Below are 26,675 nucleotides of genomic sequence, written 5' to 3' on the forward strand. Positions count from 1 at the left end.
CCAAACCTGGCTGCCATCGGAGGCCCAAACGCGCCCCACAAAATGACACCTGCCAAGTGGGCTCCTGAGTTTGGCTTCTTGGGGGAAAGTGCCTCCTTTCAAAGCCAACTTCCCTGCAGCCCGTGCTGGGCTTTAGACTACAAAAATTCCATAAGGACGAGGATTTCTCCCAGACCAAAGCTGCCCCCTCCTCCAAACCTGGCTGCCATCGGAGGCCCAAACGCGCCCCACAAAATGACATCTGCATTGAGGGTTCTTGAGTTTGGCTTCTTGGGGAAAAGTGCCTCCTTTCGGAGCCAACTTGCCTAACTTGCCTGCGGCCCGTTCTGGGCTTTTGATACAAAAATTCCATAAGGACGAGGATTTCTCCCAGACCAAAGCTGCCCCCTCCTCCAAACCTGGCTGCCATCGGAGGCCCAAACGCGCCCTACAAAATGACATCTGCATTGTGGGTTCTTGAGTTTGGCTTCTTGGGGAAAAGTGCCTCCTTTCAAAGCCAACTTGCCTAACTTGCCTGCGGCCCATGCGGGGTTTTTGCCTACAAAAATTCCATAAGGACGAGGATTTCTCCCAGACCAAAGCTGCCCCCTCCTCCAAACCTGGCTGCCATCAGAGGCCCAAACGCGCCCTACAAAATGACACCTGCCAAGTGGGCTCTTGAGTTTGGCTTCTTGGGGAAAAGTGACTCCTTTCAAAACCAACTTGCCTGCGTCCCGTCCCGGGCTTTTGCTACAAAAATTCCATAAGGACGAGGATTCCTCCCAGACCAAAGCTGCCCCCTCCTCCAAACCTGGCTGCCATCAGAGGCCCAAACGTGCCCTACAAAATGACATCTGCCAAGTGGGCTCTTGAGTTTGGCTTCTTGGGGAAAAGTGCCTCCTTTCGGAGCCAACTTGCCTAACTTGCCTGCGGCCCGTCCTGGGCTTTTGCCTCCAAAAATTCCATAAGGACGAGGATTTCTCCCAGACCAAAGCTGCCCCCTCCTCCAAACCTGGCTGCCATCGGAGGCCCAAACGCGCCCCACAAAATGACATCTGCCAAGTGGGCTCTTGAGTTTGGCTTCTTGGGTGGAAGTACCTCCTTTCAAAGCCAACTTGCCTGCGGCCCGTGCTGGGCTTTTGCCTCCAAAAATTCCATAAGGACGAGGATTTCTCCCAGACCAAAGCTGCCCCCTCCTCCAAACCTGGCTGCCATCGGAGGCCCAAACGCGCCCTACAAAATGACATCTGCCAAGTGGGCTCTTGAGTTTGGCTTCCTGGGGAAAAGTGCCTCCTTTCGGAGTCAACTTGCCTGCGGCCCATGCAGGGCTTTTGCCTACAAAAATTCCAGAAGGACGAGGATTTCTCCCAGACCAAAGCTGCCCCCTCCTCCAAACCTGGCTGCCATCGGAGGCCCAAACGTGTCCCACAAAATGACACCTGCCAAGTGGGCTCTTGAGTTTGGCTTCTTGGGTGGAAGTGCCTCCTTTCAAAGCCAACTTGCCTGCGGCCCGTCCTAGGCTTTTGCCTACAAAAATTCCATAAGGACGAGGATTTCTCCCAGACCAAAGCTGCCCCCTCCTCCAAACCTAGCTGCCATCATTGGCCCAAACGCGCCCTACAAAATGACACCTGCCAAGTGGGCTCTTGAGTTTGGCTTCTTGGGGGAAAGTGCCTCCTTTCGGAGCCAACTTGCCTGCAGCCCGTGCTGGGCTTTAGACTACAAAAATTCCATAAGGACGAGGATTTCTCCCAGACCAAAGCTGCCCCCTCCTCCAAACCTGGCTGCCATCGGAGGCCCAAACGCGCCCTACAAAATGACATCTGCCAAGTGGGCTCTTGAGTTTGGCTTCTTGGGGAAAAGTGCCTCCTTTCAAAGCAACTTGCCTAACTTGCCTGCGGCCCATGCGGGGTTTTTGCCTACAAAAATTCCATAAGGACGAGGATTTCTCCCAGACCAAAGCTGCCCCCTCCTCCAAACCTGGCTGCCATCGGAGGCCCAAACGCGCCCTACAAAATGACACCTGCCAAGTGGGCTCTTGAGTTTGGCTTCTTGGGGAAAAGTGACTCCTTTCAAAACCAACTTGCCTGCGTCCCGTCCCGGGCTTTTGCTACAAAAATTCCATAAGGACGAGGATTCCTCCCAGACCAAAGCTGCCCCCTCCTCCAAACCTGGCTGCCATCGGAGGCCCAAACGCGCCCTACAAAATGACATCTGCCAAGTGGGCTCTTGAGTTTGGCTTTCTGGGGAAAAGTGCCTCCTTTCGGAGTCAACTTGCCTGCGGCCCATGCAGGGCTTTTGCCTCCAAAAATTCCATAAGGACGAGGATTTCTCCCAGACCAAAGCTGCCCCCTCCTCCAAACCTGGCTGCCATCGGAGGCCCAAACGTGCCCTACAAAATGACATCTGCCGAGTGGGCTCTTGAGTTTGGCTTCTTGGGTGGAAGTGCCTCCTTTCAAAGCCAACTTGCCTGCGGCCCGTCCTGGGCTTTTGCCTCCAAAAATTCCATAAGGACGAGGATTTCTCCCAGACCAAAGCTGCCCCCTCCTCCAAACCTGGCTGCCATCGGAGGCCCAAACGCGCCCCACAAAATGACACCTGCATTGAGGGTTCTTGAGTTTGGCTTCCTGGGGAAAAGTGCCTCCTTTCGGAGTCAACTTGCCTGCGGCCCATGCAGGGTTTTGCCTACAAAAATTCCATAAGGACGAGGATTTCTCCCAGACCAAAGCTGCCCCCTCCTCCAAACCTGGCTGCCATCGGTCGCCCAAACGCGCCCTACAAAATGACATCTGCCAAGTGGGCTCCTGAGTTTGGCTTCTTGGGGGAAAGTGCCTCCTTTCAAAACCAACTTGCCTGCGTCCCGTGCTGGGCTTTAGACTACAAAAATTCCATAAGGACGAGGATTTCTCCCAGACCAAAGCTGCCCCCTCCTCCAAACCTGGCTGCCATCGGAGGCCCAAACGCGCCCCACAAAATGACACCTGCATTGAGGGTTCTTGAGTTTGGCTTCTTGGGGAAAAGTGCCTCCTTTCGGAGCCAACTTGCCTAACTTGCCTGCGGCCCATGCGGGGTTTTTGCCTACAAAAATTCCATAAGGACGAGGATTTCTCCCAGACCAAAGCTGCCCCCTCCTCCAAACCTGGCTGCCATCGGAGGCCCAAACGTGCCCTACAAAATGACATCTGCCAAGTGGGCTCTTGAGTTTGGCTTCTTGGGGAAAAGTGACTCCTTTCAAAACCAACTTGCCTGCGTCCCGTCCCGGGCTTTTGCCTACAAAAATTCCATAAGGACGAGGATTCCTCCCAGACCAAAGCTGCCCCCTCCTCCAAACCTGGCTGCCATCGGAGGCCCAAACGCGCCCTACAAAATGACATCTGCCAAGTGGGCTCTTGAGTTTGGCTTTCTGGGGAAAAGTGCCTCCTTTCGGAATCAACTTGCCTGCGGCCCATGCAGGGCTTTTGCCTACAAAAATTCCAGAAGGACGAGGATTTCTCCCAGACCAAAGCTGCCCCCTCCTCCAAACCTGGCTGTCATCGGAGGCCCAAACGCGCCCTACAAAATGACATCTGCCAAGTGGGCTCTTGAGTTTGGCTTCTTGGGTGGAAGTACCTCCTTTCAAAGCCAACTTGCCTGCGGCCCGTCCTGGGCTTTTGCCTACAAAAATTCCATAAGGACGAGGATTTCTCCCAGACCAAAGCTGCCCCCTCCTCCAAACCTGGCTGCCATCGGAGGCCCAAACGCGCCCTACAAAATGACATCTGCCAAGTGGGCTCTTGAGTTTGGCTTCTTGGGGAAAAGTGCCTCCTTTCGGAGCCAACTTGCCTAACTAGCCTGCGGCCCGTGCTGGGCTTTAGACTACAAAAATTCCATAAGGACGAGGATTTCTCCCAGACCAAAGCTGCCCCCTCCTCCAAACCTGGCTGCCATCGGAGGACCAAACGTGCCCCACAAAATGACACCTGCATTGAGGGTTCTTGAGTTTGGCTTCCTGGGGAAAAGTGCCTCCTTTCGGAATCAACTTGCCTGCGGCCCATGCAGGGCTTTTGCCTCCAAAAATTCCAGAAGGACGAGGATTTCTCCCAGACCAAAGCTGCCCCCTCCTCCAAACCTGGCTGCCATCGGAGGCCCAAACGTGCCCTACAAAATGACACCTGCCAAGTGGGCTCTTGAGTTTGGCTTCTTGGGTGGAAGTGCCTCCTTTCAAAGCCAACTTGCCTGCGGCCCGTCCTGGGCTTTTGCCTACAAAAATTCCATAAGGACGAGGATTTCTCCCAGACCAAAGCTGCCCCCTCCTCCAAACCTGGCTGCCATCAGAGGCCCAAACGCGCCCCACAAAATGACATCTGCATTGAGGGTTCTAGAGTTTGGCTTCTTGGGGAAAAGTGCCTCCTTTCGGAGCCAACTTGCCTAACTTGCCTGCGGCCCGTCCTGGGCTTTTGTCTCCAAAAATTCCAGATGGACGAGGATTTCTCCCAGGCCAAAGCTGCCCCCTCCTCCAAACCTGGCTGCCATCGGAGAACCAAACGTGCCCTAAAAAATGACACCTGCCAAGTGGGCTCTTGAGTTTGGCTTCTTGGGGAAAAGTGACTCCTTTCAAAACCAACTTGCCTGCGTCCCGTCCCGGGCTTTTGCTACAAAAATTCCATAAGGACGAGGATTCCTCCCAGACCAAAGCTGCACCCTCCTCCAAACCTGGCTGCCATCGGAGGCCCAAACGCGCCCTACAAAATGACATCTGCCAAGTGGGCTCTTGAGTTTGGCTTCCTGGTGAAAAGTGCCTCCTTTCGGTGTCAACTTGCCTGCGGCCCATGCAGGGCTTTTGCCGACAAAAATTCCATAAGGACGAGGATTTCTCCCAGACCAAAGCTGCCCCCTCCTCCAAACCTGGCTGCCATCAGAGGCCCAAACGCGCCCTACAAAATGACATCTGCCAAGTGGGCTCTTGAGTTTGGCTTCTTGGGGGAAAGTGCCTCCTTTCAAAGCCAACTTGCCTGCGGCCCGTCCTGGGCTTTTGCCTACAAAAATTCCATAAGGACGAGGATTTCTCCCAGACCAAATCTGCCCCCTCCTCCAAACCTGGCTGCCATCAGAGGCCCAAACGCGCCCTACAAATGACATCTGCCAAGTGGGCTCCTTAGTTTGGCTTCTTGGGGGAAAGTGCCTCCTTTCGGAGCCAACTTGCCTGCAGCCCGTGCTTGGCTTTTGCTACAAAAATTCCATAAGGACGAGGATTTCTCCCAGACCAAAGCTGCCCCCTCCTCCAAACCTGGCTGCCATCGGAGGCCCAAACGCGCCCTACAAAATGACATCTGCATTGTGGGTTCTTGAGTTTGGCTTCTTGGGGGAAAGTGCCTCCTTTCGGAGCCAACTTGCCTGCGTCCCGTCCCGGGCTTTTGCTACAAAAATTCCATAAGGACGAGGATTTCTCCCAGACCAAAGCTGCCCCCTCCTCCAAACCTGGCTGCCATCGGAGGCCCAAACGCGCCCTACAAAATGACATCTGCCAAGTGGGCTCTTGAGTTTGGCTTTCTGGGGAAAAGTGCCTCCTTTCGGAGTCAACTTGCCTGCGGCCCATGCAGGGCTTTTGCCTACAAAAATTCAATAAGGACGAGGATTTCTCCCAGACCAAAGCTGCCCCCTCCTCCAAACCTGGCTGCCATCGGAGGCCCAAACGTGCCCTACAAAATGACATCTGCCAAGTGGGCTCTTGAGTTTGGCTTCTTGGGTGGAAGTACCTCCTTTCAAAGCCAACTTGCCTGCGGCCCGTCCTGGGCTTTTGCCTACAAAAATTCCATAAGGACGAGGATTTCTCCCAGACCAAAGCTGCCCCCTCCTCCAAACCTGGCTGCCATCGGAGGCCCAAAAGCGCCCTACAAAATGACATCTGCATTGTGGGTTCTTGAGTTTGGCTTCTTGGGGAAAAGTGCCTCCTTTCGGAGCCAACTTGCCTAACTTGCCTGCGGCCCGTCCTGGGCTTTTGCCTCCAAAAATTCCAGAAGGACGAGGATTTCTCCCAGGCCAAAGCTGCCCCCTCCTCCAAACCTGGCTGCCATCGGAGGCCCAAACGTGCCCTACAAAATGACACCTGCCAAGTGGGCTTTTGAGTTTGGCTTCCTGGGGAAAAGTGCCTCCTTTCGGAGTCAACTTGCCTGCGGCCCATGCAGGGCTTTTGCCGACAAAAATTCCATAAGGACGGGGATTTCTCCCAGAACAAAGCTCCCCCTCCTCCAAACCTGGCTGCCATCGGAGGCCCAAACGCGCCCTACAAAATGACATCTGCCAAGTGGGCTCTTGAGTTTGGCTTCTTGGGGGAAAGTGCCTCCTTTCAAAGCCAACTTGCCTGCGGCCCGTCCTGGGCTTTTGCCTACAAAAATTCCATAAGGACGAGGATTTCTCCCAGAACAAAGCTGCCCCCTCCTCCAAACCTGGCTGCCATCGGAGGCCCAAACGCGCCCTACAAAATGACATCTGCCAAGTGGGTTCTTGAGTTTGGCTTCTTGGGGAAAAGTGCCTCCTTTCAAAGCCAACTTGCCTAACTTGCCTGCGGCCCATGCGGGGTTTTTGCCTACAAAAATTCCATAAGGACGAGGATTTCTCCCAGACCAAAGCTGCCCCCTCCTCCAAACCTGGCTGCCATCGGAGGCCCAAACGCGCCCTACAAAATGACACCTGCCAAGTGGGCTCTTGAGTTTGGCTTCTTGGGGAAAAGTGACTCCTTTCAAAACCAACTTGCCTGCGTCCCGTCCCGGGCTTTTGCTACAAAAATTCCATAAGGACGAGGATTCCTCCCAGACCAAAGCTGCCCCCTCCTCCAAACCTGGCTGCCATCAGAGGCCCAAACGTGCCCTACAAAATGACATCTGCCAAGTGGGCTCTTGAGTTTGGCTTCTTGGGGAAAAGTGCCTCCTTTCGGAGCCAACTTGCCTAACTTGCCTGCGGCCCGTCCTGGGCTTTTGCCTCCAAAAATTCCATAAGGACGAGGATTTCTCCCAGACCAAAGCTGCCCCCTCCTCCAAACCTGGCTGCCATCGGAGGCCCAAACGCGCCCCACAAAATGACATCTGCCAAGTGGGCTCTTGAGTTTGGCTTCTTGGGTGGAAGTGCCTATTTTCAAAGCCAACTTGCCTGCGGCCCGTCCTGGGCTTTTGCCTACAAAAATTCCATAAGGACGAGGATTTCTCCCAGACCAAAGCTGCCCCCTCCTCCAAACCTGGCTGCCATCGGAGGCCCAAACGCGCCCCACAAAATGACACCTGCATTGAGGGTTCTTGAGTTTGGCTTCCTGGGGAAAAGTGCCTCCTTTCGGAGTCAACTTGCCTGCGGCCCATGCGGGGTTTTTGCCTACAAAAATTCCAGAAGGACGAGGATTTCTCCCAGACCAAAGCTGCCCCCTCCTCCAAACCTGGCTGCCATCGGAGGCCCAAACGTGTCCCACAAAATGACACCTGCCAAGTGGGCTCTTGAGTTTGGCTTCTTGGTGGAAGTGCCTCCTTTCAAAGCCAACTTGCCTGCGGCCCGTCCTAGGCTTTTGCCTACAAAAATTCCATAAGGACGAGGATTTCTCCCAGACCAAAGCTGCCCCCTCCTCCAAACCTGGCTGCCATCGGAGGCCCAAACGTGTCCCACAAAATGACATCTGCCAAGTGGGCTCTTGAGTTTGGCTTCTTGGGGAAAAGTGCCTCCTTTCAAAGCAACTTGCCTAACTTGCCTGCGGCCCATGCGGGGTTTTTGCCTACAAAAATTCCATAAGGACGAGGATTTCTCCCAGACCAAAGCTGCCCCCTCCTCCAAACCTGGCTGCCATCGGAGGCCCAAACGCGCCCTACAAAATGACACCTGCCAAGTGGGCTCTTGAGTTTGGCTTCTTGGGGAAAAGTGACTCCTTTCAAAACCAACTTGCCTGCGTCCCGTCCCGGGCTTTTGCTACAAAAATTCCATAAGGACGAGGATTCCTCCCAGACCAAAGCTGCCCCCTCCTCCAAACCTGGCTGCCATCGGAGGCCCAAACGCGCCCTACAAAATGACATCTGCCAAGTGGGCTCTTGAGTTTGGCTTTCTGGGGAAAAGTGCCTCCTTTCGGAGTCAACTTGCCTGCGGCCCATGCAGGGCTTTTGCCTCCAAAAATTCCATAAGGACGAGGAATTCTCCCAGACCAAAGCTGCCCCCTCCTCCAAACCTGGCTGCCATCGGAGGCCCAAACGTGCCCTACAAAATGACATCTGCCAAGTGGGCTCTTGAGTTTGGCTTCTTGGGTGGAAGTACCTCCTTTCAAAGCCAACTTGCCTGCGGCCCGTGCTGGGCTTTTGCCTCCAAAAATTCCATAAGGACGAGGATTTCTCCCAGACCAAAGCTGCCCCCTCCTCCAAACCTGGCTGCCATCGGAGGCCCAAACGCGCCCCACAAAATGACACCTGCATTGAGGGTTCTTGAGTTTGGCTTCCTGGGGAAAAGTGCCTCCTTTCGGAGTCAACTTACCTGCGGCCCGTCCTGGGCTTTTGCCTACAAAAATTCCATAAGGACAAGGATTTCTCCCAGACCAAAGCTGCCCCCTCCTCCAAACCTGGCTGCCATCGGAGACCCAAACGCGCCCTACAAAATGACATCTGCCAAGTGGGCTCTTGAGTTTGGCTTCTTGGGGAAAAGTGCCTCCTTTCGGAGTCAACTTGCCGGCGGCCCATGCGGGGTTTTTGCCTACAAAAATTCCATAAGGACGAGGATTTCTCCCAGACCAAAGCTGCCCCCTCCTCCAAACCTGGCTGCCATCGGAGGCCCAAACGCGCCCCACAAAATGACACCTGCCAAGTGGGCTCCTGAGTTTGGCTTCTTGGGGGAAAGTGCCTCCTTTCAAAGCCAACTTCCCTGCAGCCCGTGCTGGGCTTTAGACTACAAAAATTCCATAAGGACGAGGATTTCTCCCAGACCAAAGCTGCCCCCTCCTCCAAACCTGGCTGCCATCGGAGGCCCAAACGCGCCCCACAAAATGACATCTGCATTGAGGGTTCTTGAGTTTGGCTTCTTGGGGAAAAGTGCCTCCTTTCGGAGCCAACTTGCCTAACTTGCCTGCGGCCCGTTCTGGGCTTTTGATACAAAAATTCCATAAGGACGAGGATTTCTCCCAGACCAAAGCTGCCCCCTCCTCCAAACCTGGCTGCCATCGGAGGCCCAAACGCGCCCTACAAAATGACATCTGCATTGTGGGTTCTTGAGTTTGGCTTCTTGGGGAAAAGTGCCTCCTTTCAAAGCCAACTTGCCTAACTTGCCTGCGGCCCATGCGGGGTTTTTGCCTACAAAAATTCCATAAGGACGAGGATTTCTCCCAGACCAAAGCTGCCCCCTCCTCCAAACCTGGCTGCCATCAGAGGCCCAAACGCGCCCTACAAAATGACACCTGCCAAGTGGGCTCTTGAGTTTGGCTTCTTGGGGAAAAGTGACTCCTTTCAAAACCAACTTGCCTGCGTCCCGTCCCGGGCTTTTGCTACAAAAATTCCATAAGGACGAGGATTCCTCCCAGACCAAAGCTGCCCCCTCCTCCAAACCTGGCTGCCATCAGAGGCCCAAACGTGCCCTACAAAATGACATCTGCCAAGTGGGCTCTTGAGTTTGGCTTCTTGGGGAAAAGTGCCTCCTTTCGGAGCCAACTTGCCTAACTTGCCTGCGGCCCGTCCTGGGCTTTTGCCTCCAAAAATTCCATAAGGACGAGGATTTCTCCCAGACCAAAGCTGCCCCCTCCTCCAAACCTGGCTGCCATCGGAGGCCCAAACGCGCCCCACAAAATGACATCTGCCAAGTGGGCTCTTGAGTTTGGCTTCTTGGGTGGAAGTACCTCCTTTCAAAGCCAACTTGCCTGCGGCCCGTGCTGGGCTTTTGCCTCCAAAAATTCCATAAGGACGAGGATTTCTCCCAGACCAAAGCTGCCCCCTCCTCCAAACCTGGCTGCCATCGGAGGCCCAAACGCGCCCTACAAAATGACATCTGCCAAGTGGGCTCTTGAGTTTGGCTTCCTGGGGAAAAGTGCCTCCTTTCGGAGTCAACTTGCCTGCGGCCCATGCAGGGCTTTTGCCTACAAAAATTCCAGAAGGACGAGGATTTCTCCCAGACCAAAGCTGCCCCCTCCTCCAAACCTGGCTGCCATCGGAGGCCCAAACGTGTCCCACAAAATGACACCTGCCAAGTGGGCTCTTGAGTTTGGCTTCTTGGGTGGAAGTGCCTCCTTTCAAAGCCAACTTGCCTGCGGCCCGTCCTAGGCTTTTGCCTACAAAAATTCCATAAGGACGAGGATTTCTCCCAGACCAAAGCTGCCCCCTCCTCCAAACCTAGCTGCCATCATTGGCCCAAACGCGCCCTACAAAATGACACCTGCCAAGTGGGCTCTTGAGTTTGGCTTCTTGGGGGAAAGTGCCTCCTTTCGGAGCCAACTTGCCTGCAGCCCGTGCTGGGCTTTAGACTACAAAAATTCCATAAGGACGAGGATTTCTCCCAGACCAAAGCTGCCCCCTCCTCCAAACCTGGCTGCCATCGGAGGCCCAAACGCGCCCTACAAAATGACATCTGCCAAGTGGGCTCTTGAGTTTGGCTTCTTGGGGAAAAGTGCCTCCTTTCAAAGCAACTTGCCTAACTTGCCTGCGGCCCATGCGGGGTTTTTGCCTACAAAAATTCCATAAGGACGAGGATTTCTCCCAGACCAAAGCTGCCCCCTCCTCCAAACCTGGCTGCCATCGGAGGCCCAAACGCGCCCTACAAAATGACACCTGCCAAGTGGGCTCTTGAGTTTGGCTTCTTGGGGAAAAGTGACTCCTTTCAAAACCAACTTGCCTGCGTCCCGTCCCGGGCTTTTGCTACAAAAATTCCATAAGGACGAGGATTCCTCCCAGACCAAAGCTGCCCCCTCCTCCAAACCTGGCTGCCATCGGAGGCCCAAACGCGCCCTACAAAATGACATCTGCCAAGTGGGCTCTTGAGTTTGGCTTTCTGGGGAAAAGTGCCTCCTTTCGGAGTCAACTTGCCTGCGGCCCATGCAGGGCTTTTGCCTCCAAAAATTCCATAAGGACGAGGATTTCTCCCAGACCAAAGCTGCCCCCTCCTCCAAACCTGGCTGCCATCGGAGGCCCAAACGTGCCCTACAAAATGACATCTGCCGAGTGGGCTCTTGAGTTTGGCTTCTTGGGTGGAAGTGCCTCCTTTCAAAGCCAACTTGCCTGCGGCCCGTCCTGGGCTTTTGCCTCCAAAAATTCCATAAGGACGAGGATTTCTCCCAGACCAAAGCTGCCCCCTCCTCCAAACCTGGCTGCCATCGGAGGCCCAAACGCGCCCCACAAAATGACACCTGCATTGAGGGTTCTTGAGTTTGGCTTCCTGGGGAAAAGTGCCTCCTTTCGGAGTCAACTTGCCTGCGGCCCATGCAGGGTTTTGCCTACAAAAATTCCATAAGGACGAGGATTTCTCCCAGACCAAAGCTGCCCCCTCCTCCAAACCTGGCTGCCATCGGTCGCCCAAACGCGCCCTACAAAATGACATCTGCCAAGTGGGCTCCTGAGTTTGGCTTCTTGGGGGAAAGTGCCTCCTTTCAAAACCAACTTGCCTGCGTCCCGTGCTGGGCTTTAGACTACAAAAATTCCATAAGGACGAGGATTTCTCCCAGACCAAAGCTGCCCCCTCCTCCAAACCTGGCTGCCATCGGAGGCCCAAACGCGCCCCACAAAATGACACCTGCATTGAGGGTTCTTGAGTTTGGCTTCTTGGGGAAAAGTGCCTCCTTTCGGAGCCAACTTGCCTAACTTGCCTGCGGCCCATGCGGGGTTTTTGCCTACAAAAATTCCATAAGGACGAGGATTTCTCCCAGACCAAAGCTGCCCCCTCCTCCAAACCTGGCTGCCATCGGAGGCCCAAACGTGCCCTACAAAATGACATCTGCCAAGTGGGCTCTTGAGTTTGGCTTCTTGGGGAAAAGTGACTCCTTTCAAAACCAACTTGCCTGCGTCCCGTCCCGGGCTTTTGCCTACAAAAATTCCATAAGGACGAGGATTCCTCCCAGACCAAAGCTGCCCCCTCCTCCAAACCTGGCTGCCATCGGAGGCCCAAACGCGCCCTACAAAATGACATCTGCCAAGTGGGCTCTTGAGTTTGGCTTTCTGGGGAAAAGTGCCTCCTTTCGGAATCAACTTGCCTGCGGCCCATGCAGGGCTTTTGCCTACAAAAATTCCAGAAGGACGAGGATTTCTCCCAGACCAAAGCTGCCCCCTCCTCCAAACCTGGCTGTCATCGGAGGCCCAAACGCGCCCTACAAAATGACATCTGCCAAGTGGGCTCTTGAGTTTGGCTTCTTGGGTGGAAGTACCTCCTTTCAAAGCCAACTTGCCTGCGGCCCGTCCTGGGCTTTTGCCTACAAAAATTCCATAAGGACGAGGATTTCTCCCAGACCAAAGCTGCCCCCTCCTCCAAACCTGGCTGCCATCGGAGGCCCAAACGCGCCCTACAAAATGACATCTGCCAAGTGGGCTCTTGAGTTTGGCTTCTTGGGGAAAAGTGCCTCCTTTCGGAGCCAACTTGCCTAACTAGCCTGCGGCCCGTGCTGGGCTTTAGACTACAAAAATTCCATAAGGACGAGGATTTCTCCCAGACCAAAGCTGCCCCCTCCTCCAAACCTGGCTGCCATCGGAGGACCAAACGTGCCCCACAAAATGACACCTGCATTGAGGGTTCTTGAGTTTGGCTTCCTGGGGAAAAGTGCCTCCTTTCGGAATCAACTTGCCTGCGGCCCATGCAGGGCTTTTGCCTCCAAAAATTCCAGAAGGACGAGGATTTCTCCCAGACCAAAGCTGCCCCCTCCTCCAAACCTGGCTGCCATCGGAGGCCCAAACGTGCCCTACAAAATGACACCTGCCAAGTGGGCTCTTGAGTTTGGCTTCTTGGGTGGAAGTGCCTCCTTTCAAAGCCAACTTGCCTGCGGCCCGTCCTGGGCTTTTGCCTACAAAAATTCCATAAGGACGAGGATTTCTCCCAGACCAAAGCTGCCCCCTCCTCCAAACCTGGCTGCCATCAGAGGCCCAAACGCGCCCCACAAAATGACATCTGCATTGAGGGTTCTAGAGTTTGGCTTCTTGGGGAAAAGTGCCTCCTTTCGGAGCCAACTTGCCTAACTTGCCTGCGGCCCGTCCTGGGCTTTTGTCTCCAAAAATTCCAGATGGACGAGGATTTCTCCCAGGCCAAAGCTGCCCCCTCCTCCAAACCTGGCTGCCATCGGAGAACCAAACGTGCCCTAAAAAATGACACCTGCCAAGTGGGCTCTTGAGTTTGGCTTCTTGGGGAAAAGTGACTCCTTTCAAAACCAACTTGCCTGCGTCCCGTCCCGGGCTTTTGCTACAAAAATTCCATAAGGACGAGGATTCCTCCCAGACCAAAGCTGCACCCTCCTCCAAACCTGGCTGCCATCGGAGGCCCAAACGCGCCCTACAAAATGACATCTGCCAAGTGGGCTCTTGAGTTTGGCTTCCTGGTGAAAAGTGCCTCCTTTCGGTGTCAACTTGCCTGCGGCCCATGCAGGGCTTTTGCCGACAAAAATTCCATAAGGACGAGGATTTCTCCCAGACCAAAGCTGCCCCCTCCTCCAAACCTGGCTGCCATCAGAGGCCCAAACGCGCCCTACAAAATGACATCTGCCAAGTGGGCTCTTGAGTTTGGCTTCTTGGGGGAAAGTGCCTCCTTTCAAAGCCAACTTGCCTGCGGCCCGTCCTGGGCTTTTGCCTACAAAAATTCCATAAGGACGAGGATTTCTCCCAGACCAAATCTGCCCCCTCCTCCAAACCTGGCTGCCATCAGAGGCCCAAACGCGCCCTACAAATGACATCTGCCAAGTGGGCTCCTTAGTTTGGCTTCTTGGGGGAAAGTGCCTCCTTTCGGAGCCAACTTGCCTGCAGCCCGTGCTTGGCTTTTGCTACAAAAATTCCATAAGGACGAGGATTTCTCCCAGACCAAAGCTGCCCCCTCCTCCAAACCTGGCTGCCATCGGAGGCCCAAACGCGCCCTACAAAATGACATCTGCATTGTGGGTTCTTGAGTTTGGCTTCTTGGGGGAAAGTGCCTCCTTTCGGAGCCAACTTGCCTGCGTCCCGTCCCGGGCTTTTGCTACAAAAATTCCATAAGGACGAGGATTTCTCCCAGACCAAAGCTGCCCCCTCCTCCAAACCTGGCTGCCATCGGAGGCCCAAACGCGCCCTACAAAATGACATCTGCCAAGTGGGCTCTTGAGTTTGGCTTTCTGGGGAAAAGTGCCTCCTTTCGGAGTCAACTTGCCTGCGGCCCATGCAGGGCTTTTGCCTACAAAAATTCAATAAGGACGAGGATTTCTCCCAGACCAAAGCTGCCCCCTCCTCCAAACCTGGCTGCCATCGGAGGCCCAAACGTGCCCTACAAAATGACATCTGCCAAGTGGGCTCTTGAGTTTGGCTTCTTGGGTGGAAGTACCTCCTTTCAAAGCCAACTTGCCTGCGGCCCGTCCTGGGCTTTTGCCTCCAAAAATTCCATAAGGACGAGGATTTCTCCCAGACCAAAGCTGCCCCCTCCTCCAAACCTGGCTGCCATCGGAGGCCCAAAAGCGCCCTACAAAATGACATCTGCATTGTGGGTTCTTGAGTTTGGCTTCTTGGGGAAAAGTGCCTCCTTTCGGAGCCAACTTGCCTAACTTGCCTGCGGCCCGTCCTGGGCTTTTGCCTCCAAAAATTCCAGAAGGACGAGGATTTCTCCCAGGCCAAAGCTGCCCCCTCCTCCAAACCTGGCTGCCATCGGAGGCCCAAACGTGCCCTACAAAATGACACCTGCCAAGTGGGCTTTTGAGTTTGGCTTCCTGGGGAAAAGTGCCTCCTTTCGGAGTCAACTTGCCTGCGGCCCATGCAGGGCTTTTGCCGACAAAAATTCCATAAGGACGGGGATTTCTCCCAGAACAAAGCTCCCCCTCCTCCAAACCTGGCTGCCATCGGAGGCCCAAACGCGCCCTACAAAATGACATCTGCCAAGTGGGCTCTTGAGTTTGGCTTCTTGGGGGAAAGTGCCTCCTTTCAAAGCCAACTTGCCTGCGGCCCGTCCTGGGCTTTTGCCTACAAAAATTCCATAAGGACGAGGATTTCTCCCAGAACAAAGCTGCCCCCTCCTCCAAACCTGGCTGCCATCGGAGGCCCAAACGCGCCCTACAAAATGACATCTGCCAAGTGGGCTCTTGAGTTTGGCTTCTTGGGTAAAAGTGCTTCCATTCGGAGCCAAAATGCCTAACTTGCCTGCGGCCCGTCCTGGGCTTATGAGTACAAAAATTCCAGAAGGACGAGGATTTCTCCCAGACCAAAGCTGCCCCCTCCTCCAAACCTGGATGCCATCAGAGGCCCAAACGCGCCCCACAAAAGGACATCTGCATTGTGGGTTCTTGAGTTTGGCTTCTTGGGGAAAAGTGCCTCCTTTCAAAGCCAACTTGCCTAACTTACCTGCGGCCGGTCCTGGGCTTTTGCCTACAAAAATTCCATAAGGACAAGGATTTCTCCCAGACCAAAGCTGCCCCCTCCTCCAAACCTGGCTGCCATCGGAGACCCAAACGCGCCCTACAAAATGACATCTGCCAAGTGGGCTCTTAAGTTTGGCTTCTTGGGGAAAAGTGCCTCCTTTCGGAGTCAACTTGCCGGCGGCCCATGCAGGGCTTTTGCCTACAAAAATTCCATAAGGACGAGGATTTCTCCCAGACCAAAGCTGCCCCCTCCTCCAAACCTGGCTGCCATCGGAGGCCCAAACGCGCCCCACAAAATGACATCTGCCAAGTGGGCTCTTGAGTTTGGCTTCTTGGGTGGAAGTACCTCCTTTCAAAGCCAACTTGCCTGCGGCCCGTGCTGGGCTTTTGCCTCCAAAAATTCCATAAGGACGAGGATTTCTCCCAGACCAAAGCTGCCCCCTCCTCCAAACCTGGCTGCCATCGGAGGCCCAAACGCGCCCTACAAAATGACATCTGCCAAGTGGGTTCTTGAGTTTGGCTTCTTGGGGAAAAGTGCCTCCTTTCAAAGCCAACTTGCCTAACTTGCCTGCGGCCCATGCGGGGTTTTTGCCTACAAAAATTCCATAAGGACGAGGATTTCTCCCAGACCAAAGCTGCCCCCTCCTCCAAACCTGGCTGCCATCGGAGGCCCAAACGCGCCCTACAAAATGACACCTGCCAAGTGGGCTCTTGAGTTTGGCTTCTTGGGGAAAAGTGACTCCTTTCAAAACCAACTTGCCTGCGTCCCGTCCCGGGCTTTTGCTACAAAAATTCCATTAGGACGAGGATTCCCCCCAGACCAAAGCTGCCCCCTCCTCCAAACCTGGCTGCCATCAGAGGCCCAAACGTGCCCTACAAAATGACATCTGCCAAGTGGGCTCTTGAGTTTGGCTTCTTGGGGAAAAGTGCCTCCTTTCGGAGCCAACTTGCCTAACTTGCCTGCGGCCCGTCCTGGGCTTTTGCCTCCAAAAATTCCATAAGGACGAGGATTTCTCCCAGACCAAAGCTGCCCCCTCCTCCAAACCTGGCTGCCATCGGAGGCCCAAACGCGCCCCACAAAATGACACCTGCATTGAGGGTTCTTGAGTTTGGCTTCCTGGGGAAAAGTGCCTCCTTTCGGAGTCAACTTGCCTGCGGCCCATGCAGGGCTTTTGCCTACAAAAATTCCAGAAGGACGAGGATTTCTCCCAGACCAAAGCTGCCCCCTCCTCCAAACCTGGCTGCCATCGGAGGCCCAAACGTGTCCCACAAAATGACACCTGCCAAGTGGGCTCTTGAGTTTGGCTTCTTGGGTGGAAGTGCCTCATTTCAAAGCCAACTTGCCTGCGGCCCGTCCCGGGCTTTTGCTACAAAAATTCCATAAGGACGAGGATTCCTCCCAGACCAAAGCTGCCCCCTCCTCCAAACCTGGCTGCCATCGGAGGCCCAAACGCGCCCTACAAAATGACATCTGCCAAGTGGGCTCTTGAGTTTGGCTTTCTGGGGAAAAGTGCCTCCTTTCGGAGTCAACTTGCCTGCGGCCCATGCAGGGCTTTTGCCTCCAAAAATTCCATAAGGACGAGGATTTCTCCCAGACCAAAGCTGCCCCCTCCTCCAAACCTGGCTACCATCGGAGGCCCAAACGTGCCCTACAAAATGACATCTGCCAAGTGGGCTCTTGAGTTTGGCTTCTTGGGTGGAAGTACCTCCTTTCAAAGCCAACTTGCCTGCGGTCCGTCCTGGGCTTTTGCCTCCAAAAATTCCATAAGGACGAGGATTTCTCCCAGACCAAAGCTGCCCCCTCCTCCAAACCTGGCTGCCATCGGAGGCCCAAACGCGCCCCACAAAATGACACCTGCATTGAGGGTTCTTGAGTTTGGCTTCCTGGGGAAAAGTGCCTCCTTTCGGAGTCAACTTGCCTGCGGCCCATGCAGGGTTTTGCCTACAAAAATTCCATAAGGACGAGGATTTCTCCCAGACCAAAGCTGCCCCCTCCTCCAAACCTGGCTGCCATCGGTGGCCCAAACGCGCCCTACAAAATGACATCTGCCAAGTGGGCTCCTGAGTTTGGCTTCTTGGGTGGAAGTGCCTCCTTTCAAAGCCAACTTCCCTGCAGCCCGTGCTGGGCTTTAGACTACAAAAATTCCATAAGGACGAGGATTTCTCCCAGACCAAAGCTGCCCCCTCCTCCAAACCTGGCTGCCATCGGAGGCCCAAACGCGCCCCACAAAATGACATCTGCATTGAGGGTTCTCGAGTTTGGCTTCTTGGGGAAAAGTGCCTCCTTTCGGAGCCAACTTGCCTAACTTGCCTGCGGCCCGTTCTGGGCTTTTGCTACAAAAATTCCATAAGGACGAGGATTTCTCCCAGACCAAAGCTGCCCCCTCCTCCAAACCTGGCTGCCATCGGAGGCCCAAACGCGCCCTACAAAATGACATCTGCCAAGTGGGTTCTTGAGTTTGGCTTCTTGGGGAAAAGTGCCTCCTTTCAAAGCCAACTTGCCTAACTTGCCTGCGGCCCATGCGGGGTTTTTGCCTACAAAAATTCCATAAGGACGAGGATTTCTCCCAGACCAAAGCTGCCCCCTCCTCCAAACCTGGCTGCCATCGGAGGCCCAAACGCGCCCTACAAAATGACACCTGCCAAGTGGGCTCTTGAGTTTGGCTTCTTGGGGAAAAGTGACTCCTTTCAAAACCAACTTGCCTGCGTCCCGTCCCGGGCTTTTGCTACAAAAATTCCATAAGGACGAGGATTCCTCCCAGACCAAAGCTGCCCCCTCCTCCAAACCTGGCTGCCATCAGAGGCCCAAACGTGCCCTACAAAATGACATCTGCCAAGTGGGCTCTTGAGTTTGGCTTCTTGGGGAAAAGTGCCTCCTTTCGGAGCCAACTTGCCTAACTTGCCTGCGGCCCGTCCTGGGCTTTTGCCTCCAAAAATTCCATAAGGACGAGGATTTCTCCCAGACCAAAGCTGCCCCCTCCTCCAAACCTGGCTGCCATCGGAGGCCCAAACGCGCCCCACAAAATGACATCTGCCAAGTGGGCTCTTGAGTTTGGCTTCTTGGGTGGAAGTACCTCCTTTCAAAGCCAACTTGCCTGCGGCCCGTGCTGGGCTTTTGCCTCCAAAAATTCCATAAGGACGAGGATTTCTCCCAGACCAAAGCTGCCCCCTCCTCCAAACCTGGCTGCCATCGGAGGCCCAAACGCGCCCCACAAAATGACACCTGCATTGAGGGTTCTTGAGTTTGGCTTCCTGGGGAAAAGTGCCTCCTTTCGGAGTCAACTTGCCTGCGTCCCGTCCCGGGCTTTTGCTACAAAAATTCCATAAGGACGAGGATTCCTCCCAGACCAAAGCTGCCCCCTCCTCCAAACCTGGCTGCCATCGGAGGCCCAAACGCGCCCTACAAAATGACATCTGCCAAGTGGGCTCTTGAGTTTGGCTTTCTGGGGAAAAGTGCCTCCTTTCGGAATCAACTTGCCTGCGGCCCATGCAAGGCTTTTGCCTACAAAAATTCCATAAGGACGAGGATTTCTCCCAGACCAAAGCTGCCCCCTCCTCCAAACCTGGCTGTCATCGGAGGCCCAAACGCGCCCTACAAAATGACATCTGCCAAGTGGGCTCTTGAGTTTGGCTTCTTGGGTGGAAGTACCTCCTTTCAAAGCCAACTTGCCTGCGGCCCGTCCTGGGCTTTTGCCTACAAAAATTCCATAAGGACGAGGATTTCTCCCAGAACAAAGCTGCCCCCTCCTCCAAACCTGGCTGCCATCGGAGGCCCAAACGCGCCCTACAAAATGACATCTGCCAAGTGGGCTCTTGAGTTTGGCTTCTTGGGGAAAAGTGCCTCCTTTCGGAGCCAACTTGCCTCACTAGCCTGCGGCCCGTCCTGGGCTTTAGACTACAAAAATTCCATAAGGACGAGGATTTCTCCCAGACCAAAGCTGCCCCCTCCTCCAAACCTGGCTGCCATCGGAGGACCAAACGTGCCCCACAAAATGACACCTGCATTGAGGGTTCTTGAGTTTGGCTTCCTGGGGAAAAGTGCCTCCTTTCGGAATCAACTTGCCTGCGGCCCATGCAGGGCTTTTGCCTCCAAAAATTCCAGAAGGACGAGGATTTCTCCCAGACCAAAGCTGCCCCCTCCTCCAAACCTGGCTGCCATCGGAGGCCCAAACGTGCCCTACAAAATGACACCTGCCAAGTGGGCTCTTGAGTTTGGCTTCTTGGGTGGAAGTGCCTCCTTTCAAAGCCAACTTGCCTGCGGCCCGTCCTGGGCTTTTGCCTACAAAAATTCCATAAGGACGAGGATTTCTCCCAGACCAAAGCTGCCCCCTCCTCCAAACCTGGCTGCCATCAGAGGCCCAAACGCGCCCCACAAATAGACATCTGCATTGAGGGTTCTTGAGTTTGGCTTCCTGGGGAAAAGTGCCTCCTTTCGGAGCCAACTTGCCTAACTTGCCTGCGGCCCGTCCTGGGCTTTTGTCTCCAAAAATTCCAGATGGACGAGGATTTCTCCCAGACCAAAGCTGCCCCCTCCTCCAAACCTAGCTGCCATCGGTGGCCCAAACGCGCCCTACAAAATGACATCTGCCAAGTGGGCTCCTGAGTTTGGCTTCTTGGGTGGAAGTGCCTCCTTTCAAAGCCAACTTGCCTGCAGCCCGTGCTGGGCTTTAGACTACAAAAATTCCATAAGGACGAGGATTTCTCCCAGACCAAAGCTGCCCCCTCCTCCAAACCTGGCTGCCATCGGAGGCCCAAACGCGCCCTACAAAATGACATCTGCCAAGTGGGCTCTTGAGTTTGGCTTTCTGGGGAAAAGTGCCTCCTTTCGGAGTCAACTTGCCTGCGGCCCATGCAGGGCTTTTGCCTACAAAAATTCCATAAGGACGAGGATTTCTCCCAGACCAAAGCTGCCCCCTCCTCCAAACCTGGCTGCCATCGGAGGCCCAAACGTGCCCTACAAAATGACATCTGCCAAGTGGGCTCTTGAGTTTGGCTTCTTGGGTGGAAGTACCTCCTTTCAAAGCCAACTTGCCTGCGTCCCGTCCTGGGCTTTTGCCTACAAAAATTCCATAAGGACGAGGATTTCTCCCAGACCAAAGCTGCCCCCTCCTCCAAACCTGGCTGCCATCGGAGGCCCAAACGCGCCCTACAAAATGACATCTGCATTGTGGGTTCTTGAGTTTGGCTTCTTGGGGAAAAGTGCCTCCTTTCAAAGCCAACATGCCTAACTTGCCTGCAGCCCGTCCTGGGCTTTTGCCTACAAAAATTCCATAAGGACGAGGATTTCTCCCAGACCAAATCTGCCCCCTCCTCCAAACCTGGCTGCCATCAGAGGCCCAAACGCGCCCCACAAAATGACATCTGCCAAGTGGGCTCTTGAGTTTGGCTTCTTGGGGAAAAGTGCCTCCTTTCGGAGCCAACTTGCCTAACTTGCCTGCGGCCCGTCCTGGGCTTTTGCCTCCAAAAATTCCAGAAGGACGAGGATTTCTCCCAGGCCAAAGCTGCCCCCTCCTCCAAACCTGGCTGCCATCGGAGGCCCAAACGTGCCCTACAAAATGACACCTGCCAAGTGGGCTTTTGAGTTTGGCTTCCTGGGGAAAAGTGCCTCCTTTCGGAGTCAACTTGCCTGCGGCCCATGCAGGGCTTTTGCCGACAAAAATTCCATAAGGACGGGGATTTCTCCCAGAACAAAGCTCCCCCTCCTCCAAACCTATCTGCCATCGGAGGCCCAAACGCGCCCTACAAAATGACATCTGCCAAGTGGGCTCTTGAGTTTGGCTTCTTGGGGGAAAGTGCCTCCTTTCAAAGCCAACTTGCCTGCGGCCCGTCCTGGGCTTGTGCCTACAAAAATTCCATAAGGACGAGGATTTCTCCCAGAACAAAGCTGCCCCCTCCTCCAAACCTGGCTGCCATCGGAGGCCCAAACGCGCCCTACAAAATGACATCTGCCAAGTGGGCTCTTGAGTTTGGCTTCTTGGGTAAAAGTGCTTCCATTCGGAGCCAAAATGCCTAACTTGCCTGCGGCCCGTCCTGGGCTTTTGAGTACAAAAATTCCAGAAGGACGAGGATTTCTCCCAGACCAAAGCTGCCCCCTCCTCCAAACCTGGATGCCATCAGAGGCCCAAACCCGCCCCACAAAAGGACATCTGCATTGTGGGTTCTTGAGTTTGGCTTCTTGGGGAAAAGTGCCTCCTTTCAAAGCCAACTTGCCTAACTTACCTGCGGCCCGTCCTGGGCTTTTGCCTACAAAAATTCCATAAGGACAAGGATTTCTCCCAGACCAAAGCTGCCCCCTCCTCCAAACCTGGCTGCCATCGGAGACCCAAACGCGCCCTACAAAATGACATCTGCCAAGTGGGCTCTTAAGTTTGGCTTCTTGGGGAAAAGTGCCTCCTTTCGGAGTCAACTTGCCGGCGGCCCATGCAGGGCTTTTGCCTACAAAAATTCCATAAGGACGAGGATTTCTCCCAGACCAAAGCTGCCCCCTCCTCCAAACCTGGCTGCCATCGGAGGCCCAAACGCGCCCCACAAAATGACATCTGCCAAGTGGGCTCTTGAGTTTGGCTTCTTGGGTGGAAGTACCTCCTTTCAAAGCCAACTTGCCTGCGGCCCGTGCTGGGCTTTTGCCTCCAAAAATTCCATAAGGACGAGGATTTCTCCCAGACCAAAGCTGCCCCCTCCTCCAAACCTGGCTGCCATCGGAGGCCCAAACGCGCCCTACAAAATGACATCTGCCAAGTGGGTTCTTGAGTTTGGCTTCTTGGGGAAAAGTGCCTCCTTTCAAAGCCAACTTGCCTAACTTGCCTGCGGCCCATGCGGGGTTTTTGCCTACAAAAATTCCATAAGGACGAGGATTTCTCCCAGACCAAAGCTGCCCCCTCCTCCAAACCTGGCTGCCATCGGAGGCCCAAACGCGCCCTACAAAATGACACCTGCCAAGTGGGCTCTTGAGTTTGGCTTCTTGGGGAAAAGTGACTCCTTTCAAAACCAACTTGCCTGCGTCCCGTCCCGGGCTTTTGCTACAAAAATTCCATAAGGACGAGGATTCCCCCCAGACCAAAGCTGCCCCCTCCTCCAAACCTGGCTGCCATCAGAGGCCCAAACGTGCCCTACAAAATGACATCTGCCAAGTGGGCTCTTGAGTTTGGCTTCTTGGGGAAAAGTGCCTCCTTTCGGAGCCAACTTGCCTAACTTGCCTGCGGCCCGTCCTGGGCTTTTGCCTCCAAAAATTCCATAAGGACGAGGATTTCTCCCAGACCAAAGCTGCCCCCTCCTCCAAACCTGGCTGCCATCGGAGGCCCAAACGCGCCCCACAAAATGACACCTGCATTGAGGGTTCTTGAGTTTGGCTTCCTGGGGAAAAGTGCCTCCTTTCGGAGTCAACTTGCCTGCGGCCCATGCAGGGCTTTTGCCTACAAAAATTCCAGAAGGACGAGGATTTCTCCCAGACCAAAGCTGCCCCCTCCTCCAAACCTGGCTGCCATCGGAGGCCCAAACGTGTCCCACAAAATGACACCTGCCAAGTGGGCTCTTGAGTTTGGCTTCTTGGGTGGAAGTGCCTCCTTTCAAAGCCAACTTGCCTGCGGCCCGTCCTCGGCTTTTGCCTACAAAAATTCCATAAGGACGAGGATTTCTCCCAGACCAAAGCTGCCCCCTCCTCCAAACCTGGCTGCCATCGTTGGCCCAAACGCGCCCTACAAAATGACACCTGCCAAGTGGGCTCCTGAGTTTGGCTTCTTGGGGGAAAGTGCCCCCTTTCGGAGCCAACTTGCCTGCAGCCCGTGCTGGGCTTTAGACTACAAAAATTCAATAAGGACGAGGATTTCTCCCAGACCAAAGCTGCCCCCTCCTCCAAACCTGGCTGCCATCGGAGGCCCAAACGCGCCCTACAAAAGGACATCTGCCAAGTGGGCTCTTGAGTTTGGCTTCTTGGGGAAAAGTGCCTCCTTTCAAAGCAACTTGCCTAACTTGCCTGCGGCCCATGCGGGGTTTTTGCCTACAAAAATTCCATAAGGACGAGGATTTCTCCCAGGCCAAAGCTGCCCCCTCCTCCAAACCTGGCTGCCATCGGAGGCCCAAACGCGCCCTACAAAATGACACCTGCCAAGTGGGCTCTTGAGTTTGGCTTCTTGGGGAAAAGTGACTCCTTTCAAAACCAACTTGCCTGCGTCCCGTCCCGGGCTTTTGCTACAAAAATTCCATAAGGACGAGGATTCCTCCCAGACCAAAGCTGCCCCCTCCTCCAAACCTGGCTGCCATCGGAGGCCCAAACGCGCCCTACAAAATGACATCTGCCAAGTGGGCTCTTGAGTTTGGCTTTCTGGGGAAAAGTGCCTCCTTTCGGAGTCAACTTGCCTGCGGCCCATGCAGGGCTTTTGCCTCCAAAAATTCCATAAGGACGAGGATTTCTCCCAGACCAAAGCTGCCCCCTCCTCCAAACCTGGCTGCCATCGGAGGCCCAAACGTGCCCTACAAAATGACATCTGCCAAGTGGGCTCTTGAGTTTGGCTTCTTGGGTGGAAGTACCTCCTTTCAAAGCCAACTTGCCTGCGGTCCGTCCTGGGCTTTTGCCTCCAAAAATTCCATAAGGACGAGGATTTCTCCCAGACCAAAGCTGCCCCCTCCTCCAAACCTGGCTGCCATCGGAGGCCCAAACGCGCCCCACAAAATGACACCTGCATTGAGGGTTCTTGAGTTTGGCTTCCTGGGGAAAAGTGCCTCCTTTCGGAGTCACCTTGCCTGCGGCCCATGCAGGGTTTTGCCTACAAAAATTCCAGAAGGATGAGGATTTCTCCCAGACCAAAGCTGCCCCCTCCTCCAAACCTGGCTGCCATCGGAGGCCCAAACGTGCCCTACAAAATGACACCTGCCAAGTGGGCTCTTGAGTTTGGCTTCTTGGGTGGAAGTGCCTCCTTTCAAAGCCAACTTGCCTGCGGCCCGTGCTGGGCTTTTGCCTCCAAAAATTCCATAAGGACGAGGATTTCTCCCAGACCAAACTGCCCCCTCCTCCAAACCTGGCTGCCATCGGTGGCCCAAACGCGCCCTACAAAATGACATCTGCCAAGTGGGCTCCTGAGTTTGGCTTCTTGGGGGAAAGTGCCTCCTTTCAAAGCCAACTTCCCTGCAGCCCGTGCTGGGCTTTAGACTACAAAAATTCCATAAGGACGAGGATTTCTCCCAGACCAAAGCTGCCCCCTCCTCCAAACCTGGCTGCCATCGGAGGCCCAAACGCGCCCCACAAAATGACACCTGCATTGAGGGTTCTTGAGTTTGGCTTCCTGGGGAAAAGTGCCTCCTTTCGGAGTCAACTTGCCTGCGGCCCATGCAGGGTTTTGCCTACAAAAATTCCAGAAGGATGAGGATTTCTCCCAGACCAAAGCTGCCCCCTCCTCCAAACCTGGCTGCCATCGGTCGCCCAAACGCGCCCTACAAAATGACATCTGCCAAGTGGGCTCCTGAGTTTGGCTTCTTGGGGGAAAGTGCCTCCTTTCAAAACCAACTTGCCTGCGTCCCGTGCTGGGCTTTAGACTACAAAAATTCCATAAGGACGAGGATTTCTCCCAGACCAAAGCTGCCCCCTCCTCCAAACCTGGCTGCCATCGGAGGCCCAAACGCGCCCCACAAAATGACACCTGCATTGAGGGTTCTTGAGTTTGGCTTCTTGGGGAAAAGTGCCTCCTTTCGGAGCCAACTTGCCTAACTTGCCTGCGGCCCATGCGGGGTTTTTGCCTACAAAAATTCCATAAGGACGAGGATTTCTCCCAGACCAAAGCTGCCCCCTCCTCCAAACCTGGCTGCCATCGGAGGCCCAAACGTGCCCTACAAAATGACATCTGCCAAGTGGGCTCTTGAGTTTGGCTTCTAGGGGAAAAGTGACTCCTTTCAAAACCAACTTGCCTGCGTCCCGTCCCGGGCTTTTGCCTCCAAAAATTCCATAAGGACGAGGATTCCTCCCAGACCAAAGCTGCCCCCTCCTCCAAACCTGGCTGCCATCGGAGGCCCAAACGCGCCCTACAAAATGACATCTGCCAAGTGGGCTCTTGAGTTTGGCTTTCTGGGGAAAAGTGCCTCCTTTCGGAATCAACTTGCCTGCGGCCCATGCAGGGCTTTTGCCTACAAAAATTCCATAAGGACGAGGATTTCTCCCAGACCAAAGCTGCCCCCTCCTCCAAACCTGGCTGTCATCGGAGGCCCAAACGCGCCCTACAAAATGACATCTGCCAAGTGGGCTCTTGAGTTTGGCTTCTTGGGTGGAAGTACCTCCTTTCAAAGCCAACTTGCCTGCGGCCCGTCCTGGGCTTTTGCCTACAAAAATTCCATAAGGACGAGGATTTCTCCCAGACCAAAGCTGCCCCCTCCTCCAAACCTGGCTGCCATCGGAGGCCCAAACGTGCCCTACAAAATGACATCTGCCAAGTGGGCTCTTGAGTTTGGCTTCTTGGGGAAAAGTGCCTCCTTTCGGAGCCAACTTGCCTAACTAGCCTGCGGCCCGTGCTGGGCTTTAGACTACAAAAATTCCATAAGGACGAGGATTTCTCCCAGACCAAAGCTGCCCCCTCCTCCAAACCTGGCTGCCATCGGAGGACCAAACGTGCCCCACAAAATGACACCTGCATTGAGGGTTCTTGAGTTTGGCTTCCTGGGGAAAAGTGCCTCCTTTCGGAATCAACTTGCCTGCGGCCCATGCAGGGCTTTTGCCTCCAAAAATTCCAGAAGGACGAGGATTTCTCCCAGACCAAAGCTGCCCCCTCCTCCAAACCTGGCTGCCATCGGAGGCCCAAACGTGCCCTACAAAATGACACCTGCCAAGTGGGCTCTTGAGTTTGGCTTCTTGGGTGGAAGTGCCTCCTTTCAAAGCCAACTTGCCTGCGGCCCGTCCTGGGCTTTTGCCTACAAAAATTCCATAAGGACGAGGATTTCTCCCAGACCAAAGCTGCCCCCTCCTCCAAACCTGGCTGCCATCAGAGGCCCAAACGCGCCCCACAAAATGACATCTGCATTGAGGGTTCTTGAGTTTGGCTTCTTGGGGAAAAGTGCCTCCTTTCGGAGCCAACTTGCCTAACTTGCCTGCGGCCCGTCCTGGGCTTTTGTCTCCAAAAATTCCGGATGGACGAGGATTTCTCCCAGGCCAAAGCTGCCCCCTCCTCCAAACCTGGCTTCCATCGGAGAACCAAACGTGCCCTAAAAAATGACACCTGCCAAGTGGGCTCTT

The sequence above is a fragment of the Cinclus cinclus genome, unplaced genomic scaffold (genome assembly GCF_963662255.1).
Source record: "Cinclus cinclus unplaced genomic scaffold, bCinCin1.1 SCAFFOLD_61, whole genome shotgun sequence".
NCBI lineage: Eukaryota > Metazoa > Chordata > Aves > Passeriformes > Cinclidae > Cinclus > Cinclus cinclus.